This window comes from Triticum urartu, chromosome 4 (assembly GCF_003073215.2).
Source record: "Triticum urartu cultivar G1812 chromosome 4, Tu2.1, whole genome shotgun sequence".
Classification (NCBI taxonomy): Eukaryota; Viridiplantae; Streptophyta; class Magnoliopsida; order Poales; family Poaceae; genus Triticum; species Triticum urartu.
The window spans coordinates 357839088-357846937 of NC_053025.1; positions in this window are offsets into that span (position 1 = coordinate 357839088).

The window sequence follows — 7850 nt, forward strand, 5'->3', positions numbered from 1 at the left end:
CAAAAACAGGCAAATAACTCTTACAACAGAAAACAATTTCTAACAGTACCAAAATTGTGTGAGTTTGGCCTTATCAGAAAGTTTAGGTCAAGAGCTTCGATTTGCAAAAAGAATCAACTCAAACGGAGTTATAAAACTCAAGTTATGATCAAACGAAGTTTGAATCTAAATCTGATCTAATTCAAATTTTAAAATTTCAAAAATATGTTTAAGTTGTTTTACTGGATAGAGGGGACCATAACGAAGAAGTGGGCGTTGGTTTCGTTGGATTTGAGCTAACGTATAAAAAGTTGTAGCCATTTGAAGTACAGGGATTAATCTGTAAATGAAATAATTATGAACATGTCCCTGGCTACGAAAAACAGATCTAATATGCGAACGTTCACTGTTTAGGACTAAACAATGAACAGGTTCACTAAAAACTACTAACTGGTGAAGTGCTCTAATTATCTAACAAGAAAACCAGATCTAATCTAGGGTTTTTTTTAAAGAAAACTGGATCTAGGTTTTAAAAAAACCCGAAAGAAAACAGTGGCTTTTACCGGCGGTTTTCCGGTGACTCTCCGGCGAGGCGAGGCAGCGGCGACGGCGAACCCCGGTGTGGCGCGGCTTCACGACGAGGGGCGAGGGCGGTGAGGTGGCGGCGGTGGCGCGCGAGGTGGAGGCACGGGCGGAGTGCAGCGGCGGCGGTGGCGGAGTGCGGCAGTGGCGGCGGCGGAATCTGCGGCGGCGAGGGCACGGCGACAGCGGCTCTGCGTGTGGAGGCGAGCGGCAGCGAGGTGGCGTCGGGGGCCCGGGGCTTGGGGCCCGGCTATTTAAGGGGCCAGGGGGAAGGTAGCGTGGGCACAACAGCGAGGAGAGCTCGGGTCGGGGATGGCTCCCATGGCGGCGCGACGACGTACGATGGACGGAGTCCGTTGCTAGCTTGGGGACGGCGCGAGGCTGGGTCGCGGCCTCGCCTAGTTGGCTGGGCCGGCCCGGTCGGTGAAGAAGATTAAAAAAACATTATTTTCCAGACAACAAAAATAACAAAACCAAAATAAATAAAAATATTATATAGGCATATAACATATCAAAATTTCCATAAAAAGATTTCCTACAAGCTGAACATTTTCCTAGCATTAAATAAAATTCACACAAATTCGGATAATTCAAAGAGTGCTACTGGTCTAATAAAATCCAATAAAAATCATTTTAGAAATACCAAAATGATTTCAAATGAAATTTCCTCCAATTTTCTATTATAGGGAATCATGTTACCCTATTCTCCATATATTTTATTTTTGGAGAAAAAAATAATTTGAATAAAACCCAAATAACTCCAAATTGAAAATAATTTCAAAAGGATTTTAAATTTGATCCTTTTAAACTCCCAACTCATATTTCATATGTTTTGAAGAAGTCATTTTATCTTCTCTCATGAAAATCATTGAGTTGCTTAGAGTTTCTGAATTTGAAAATATTTCCGGATGAAATTCAAATCTTTTCAAAAACCCTTTTTCATTTAATTAAATGGAAGAAGTCATATCATCTTCTCTCTAGGGTTTTGTATTTGAAAAGAATTTGAATTCATGGAGAACATAAATGCAAGAATGAAAGTTTGGGAAAGTCCTTTTATTCGCTCTCATTTAACTTTCAAAAGCTTCAAATTTCACTCAATTTCACTCAATCAATCAAACAATCAATCAGATCTATCTATTTATTATAACATTCCAAAATATAGAATTTTGGGATGTTACAAACCTACCACCCTTAAAATGAATCTCGTCCTCGAGATTCGGAGAGGCTAGCAAGAAATGGGTTAGGTTTGGGGGGGGGGGTCTTCTCAAAATCCATCGTTCGTCCCCGGGGTCTCAGGTGCTACCACCCTTAGAAACATGGTTACGGCTCCATCAAAACTCATATACTTCATCCATATTGTTAACAGTGTCGGTCTTCTCAGATCTTCAGGATAATTCCTTATCTGGGCTCTTTCGGTAGTGGCATAACCTTTTCCTTAATTCTTATGTCTTTCATCTTGGTAAGGTTCTTCTGTGACTGGGTCTTCTTAGCTGATGGGTCTGGCGCCAATACTAAACAACTATCGATATCTAATGGTCGTCAACCATTTATGGCTTCTCCTGCAGGAAATGGGTCTAGGCTTCATTCTCACCGGGTCTCCTACGATTGGCAACGGCTGCCTTGTATAAGGGAAAAATACCTATACCATTCTAAGGTTTAAACAAGGCTTAATATCATCGTCTCTGTACTATAGGCAAGTCACTCAGATTTACCATCCCGTATAGCAAGACGAACAATAAGAGTAAGTCGGTATGGTGATAAATCCATCCCGCACCCAAATCATTACCCTGTATATGGTTTAGTGAATCTCACATTCTAACACTCGGTCATCCTCACAAGCATTGCAGAATTTCTCTTGTTGACAAACCAAGGTTCGGATAAATCCATTGATTCTGCAAGCCAAACAAACATCTATCGTTCCTTCACAACTCTCAGGTTTTGCGTAAACTCCTATAAAATCGTTGGTTGATAAAGTCGTAACTCCTTCCAGGGTTTTTCCTTCAGCAAGAGTGTGCTTGCCTCTTGGCAGGTCCTGGGGCTAGTGGGTTATGGCCCATCTCATCACTTGAAATCCTTGAACTCATCCTCGGGGCAACTAGTCATTATTCCAACATCCAGCTTTCTAGCATGCTTAAATCCATCCAATTATATGGTACTTCTTCCTTCTATTGGTTCCAAACTAAGACGTGATTACTCAGACTCATCATGGAGTTATAATCATTCCATAATACCAACATCATACCTCCTTTATATCCAATAGTAATTCATCTCTTCATCCTCGTGGGTTATCCCATATACCGAGATAAAAACTTATACTTATGAAGTCCATACTCCACTTCGTGGAACATCATTATCCTTTCTAGGGTCAAGCGTCCTTACAGGGGAATATTGGCCATCTCTGCATGGCACTTCTTCAACTGGGAAACGTGAAACACATCATGAACTCCTGACAGTCCTTTGGGTGACTCCAACTTGTTGGCCACTTCTCCAATACGCTCCAAAACTCGGTATGGTCCTACAAATCTCGGGGCTAACTTTCCCTTAACTACAAATCGTTTAACTCCTCGCAGAGGGGACAAACGAAGACATGCTCTGTCTCCAATTTCACAGACTACCTCCTTGTGTTTTTGAGTCTGCATAACTCTTCTACCTGGACTGAGCTACCTTCAGTCTATCTCCAATCAACTTAACATTCTCTTCCGACTCCTTGATCATATTTGGTCCAAACAACTGACGGTCTCCAACTTCATCCCACATCAAAAGTGTCTGGCTCCTTCTCCCATACAAAGCTTCAAATGGGGCCATCTTCAAACTGGCTTAGTAACTGTTGTTGTATGATAACTCCACGTAAGGTAGATTATCATCCCTACTAGATCCATAATCTAGCACACACGCTCTCAACATGTGCTCTAGAATTTGATTGACTCTCTCGGTCTATCCATCTGTCTGCGGATGAAAGGCTGTACTGAACTCTAGCCTAGTACCCAAAGTCTGGTGCAGCTGATTCCAAAACCTTGAGGTAAACTCTGTTCCTCTATTTGATACAATGGTCCTCAGAACTCCATGCAGACATACGATCCTGGTCAAATATATCTTGGCCAACTTCGCACTTGTATAGGTGGTTTTCACTGGGATAAAGTGAGCCACTTTGGTCAAGCCAATCAACTACTACCCAGATAGAATCATATCCCGATCGGGTTCTGGGAAATCCGGTAATGAAATCCATGCCAAGCTTATCCCAATTCCATTCGGGTATCGGCATAGGCTGTAGTAATCCTGCTGGCTTCTGATGCTCTGCTTTTACTCTCTCTGGCATACATCACCTATGACTACATACTCCACAATATCCTTCTTCATACCAGTCCACCAGAAACACTCCTTCAAATCCAAATACATCTTGGTGTTTCCAGGGAGAATCGAGTATGGTGAGTCAGGAGCCTCCTGAAGTATTTACTTCCCGATCTTTGCATTATTGGGCACATATACACGGTCCTCGAACCATAAGGTGTCGTTCTCATCCTTACGAAAACCTTTGGCCTTTACTTTACTCATCCTCTCTTTTACCTCAGCAATCTCTTTGTCATCCTTCTGAGCTTCACGGATCTTTCCCAACAATGTAGACTGAACTTCCATTGCTGCAACAAAACCTTTGGGAACAATCTCCAACCGAAGTTCCCTGAGATCCTCGGCTAACTCCTTTGGTAATCCTCCGCTTATGAGGGTATTCGTCCTTGTTTTCTTTATGGTTGTGTCCTATTTCTCCACAAAGCTTGTAGGCACAAGGTTTCTTCATATCCTTTCTATAAGGCCTCAACTTCTGGGACACAAGATGAGATCTTTGTAGTGTCAACTTAAATTCTTCCCAGGTGGTTACTCTTTTCCATCCATTGATGGTTTGATAGATCCTCCACCAAGTAGCAGCAACTCTTACAAAACACTGAAGAGCATGTTGGGCCATATCCTTTCCAGCTATCATGTTATACTCCATATGACCTTCCATGTTCTGGATCCATCGGTCTAGAAAATACAAGCTCATCTCCATTCATCCTCTATTGGGTCCATGTATTTTGGGGTGAGATGAGAGAGAGGGAGAGGAATGCACACAATACAAACAATGGTTTTGAAAAGACAGATTTTATCTGTGGCTGTCGGAAAAACATCAAACAAATGACAGCTCACAAACATCGCATCTAACGTACGCATATAACAGGGGCTGGGTCTTCTAAAGGTCAATAAATCTTCAAAGTCATCAAGCTCTACGAGTCTTGCTCATGTCTCCGATGGCTTCTTTCAATCATGCTTGTCCTTCTCAAGTTCTTTTGCCAGATCATTCCTGTTGACGCGAAGTCTCTCGTGACGTCCTTTAATATCCTGGAGTTGCGTTCCAAACTTCTTGTTTCAATATCCTTCGCATGAACCATGGTACTACTGTCCTTCAGTTCCTGACAAATCTCCGGTATCTCGAGGTTTTGTTCCTACAATTTGGCTACTTTAGCTTTTGGGTCCTAAGTTCTTCACGAAATGCTTCCTTGTCGAACTATGGCTTCATAAAGGTCCACCCTAAACTTATTGATGTAATACTCCATATCCTGGTGATACACCAGTTAAGGTTAAAACTTCGTCTTGCTGATAGGTGCTCCATCAGCCTTCTACCATCCAATCCTTCCGAAGAAATGCATGCTTAGCTCAGTTCGGTGACCATAGTATCAGTGGTGATGACATCATGGATAACCGTGTTTCTGCCCTTGTCATTGCCATGAGCTATCTTCCATAGTTGATATCTCCTTCCTTAGGGTTTTCTTGACAAAACTTTGAGTTCTCATGCTCCATGTTCCGGTCTTTCTCCGATACACCTTGATCTCGGGTATTGATAACTTCCATAGTCTGCCAAGTTCCATAAGGGTAGCCTTCCTAGGTCATGAAAAATCTGGGAATTCTTCAGAGCCTTCAAATTCTCCTAGTCTTCGGAGTCTTCAACTGTTGTAGTTTCCATTATTATAGTGCACGGTAAAAGTCCTCTTCATTCCGAATGGTCTTAGTTGTCCAATATCTTGTCCTTCTCGGAGTGGTCTCATCAGTCGAATCCTCGAGTGGTCAAAAGGGGAAAAGGGGTATGGTCTCACTAAAAGGGAATATTTGAATAAGCTCAGAAGAGAAGAGAGGTAAAAGATCCTTTTGAAAAGAAAGTTGTAGAGAAAATCTTTCCTATGGGCTTTCCAGTTTCTAGGGTCACGTCCTACAGTCAACATGTGCTCTGATACCATCTTGTAGCGACCCGACCTCAGACGGTCAAGTCTCTGTGCTTAAGTGTCATCCCTGGATCGGTATGCTGACACACACAGTACTCGAGGATTTATAACAAAGGTAAATCACATGTATAAAATAACATAAATACTATTACCTCAATCCAAATAGTGGAAGTAACAACAAGGTCATGGATTCCCATCAACACCAACGGCAAAGTTGAGTGTAGAAATCATAACCGTAACGTATCACTTACTCGTCGTAAGATAATACTGCAACATGAGACGTTGCAGCCACAAAGGGTCAGTACATTGAATGTACTGGCAAATTCACACCATAGGATAATGATGAATAAAGGCTATCAATACATGCATATTTGGCTGGTGGAAAGGCTCTATGGTTATAATGTTTTTGCCAAAAGATAATTTTTCCCTACTGCAAAGGAATATAATTTATTTAACTACAAAGTTGGTTGAAAATATTGAGAAGGTTCCTCCGACTCAATCCCAAATTAACATCAATAACCCAACAAATTATTTAAGTAACATGATGAGATAAATATGATAATCCAAGTACTAGAGACTCAAGATGTCCATAACCAGGGACACGACTAATCATGATTAGTTTGTACACTCTGCAGAGGTTTGCGCACTTTTCCCCACAAGACTCGATCGCCTCCGTTGGGTTTCTCGCACTACATGGTGTTTGAGAAACGGATGACCGAGGCACAGTCTTTCAGAAACATTAACTCTTTACTCCGGACAGACCATACCAAACCTACATCCCTCTACCTGCTGATCCACCTCTTCAAGAGCTCATGTAACTTACTCAACTATGCTAGAGCCCATAATAGCATGTGGATGCACACGGAAGTTTCTAGCATGAATAATCTTATGATCCCTTTGAGCCTGGGTGGCATTCCATAGGGTGATCACACGGGTCCTCCAGGATCCCCTTGGGCAAACACTGGGTTCTCCAGGTGCCCGGGCAAACCACTGGGTGCTCCAGGGTGCCCCAACCAATCCACCCAGATGTGTATTAAAGTAGCCACCTTAAGTTAACCATTAAATAGTAACTCTCACATCTGTCATGAATTCTCTCAAACCAATCCACATCTACGAGCATAGCATAACAATATGAGCATAACGTAAAAGTAACTCACAGGTTTTGAATGCAGGGAAATAGGTTCCTACCTCATCAACTACTTCCAGATACCCACATGTTATAAATTCCTAACCATGCAATGTTTGAGGGTGAAACTAATGCATAAAAACTGGGTATGAAAGGGATATGATCAATGTGTGAACTTGCCTGTACTGTTGATGAAGATGATTCGCACTCAAAACTCTTGATAGATCTACTAGTCTCACTCCGGTCAATCTATCGCGAGCAAGCAATAGTAACCACACATAAGCAATCACTCAAAAGATCGAAGAAACCAATTCGGGAAACATCAAAAACAGGCAAATAACTCTTGCAACAGAAAACAATTTCTAACAGTATCAAAATTGTGTGAGTTTGGTCTTATCACAAAGTTTAGGTCAAGAGCTTCGATTTGCAAAAAGAATCAACTCAAACGGAGTTATAAAACTCAAGTTATGATCAAACGAAGTTTGAATCTAAATCTGATCTAATTCAAATTTTAAAATTTCAAAAATGTGTTTAAGTTGTTTTACTGGATAGAGGGGACCATAACGAAGAAGTGGGCATTGGTTTCGTTGGATTTGGGCTAAGGAGTAAAAAGTTGTAGCCGTTTGAAGTACGGGGACTAATTTGTAAATGAAATAATTACGAACAGGTCCCTGGCTACGAAAAACAGACCGAATATGAGAACGTTCACTGTTTAGGACTAAACAGCGAACAGGTTCACTAAAAACTACTAACTGGTGAACGTGCTCTAATTATCTAACAAGAAAACCAAATCTAATCTAGGGTTTTTTTAAAGAAAACCGGATCTAGGTCTAAAAAAAACCCGAAAGAAAACGGTGGCTTTTACGGGCGATTTTCCGGTGACTCTCCGGCGAGGCGGGGCAGCGGCGACGGCG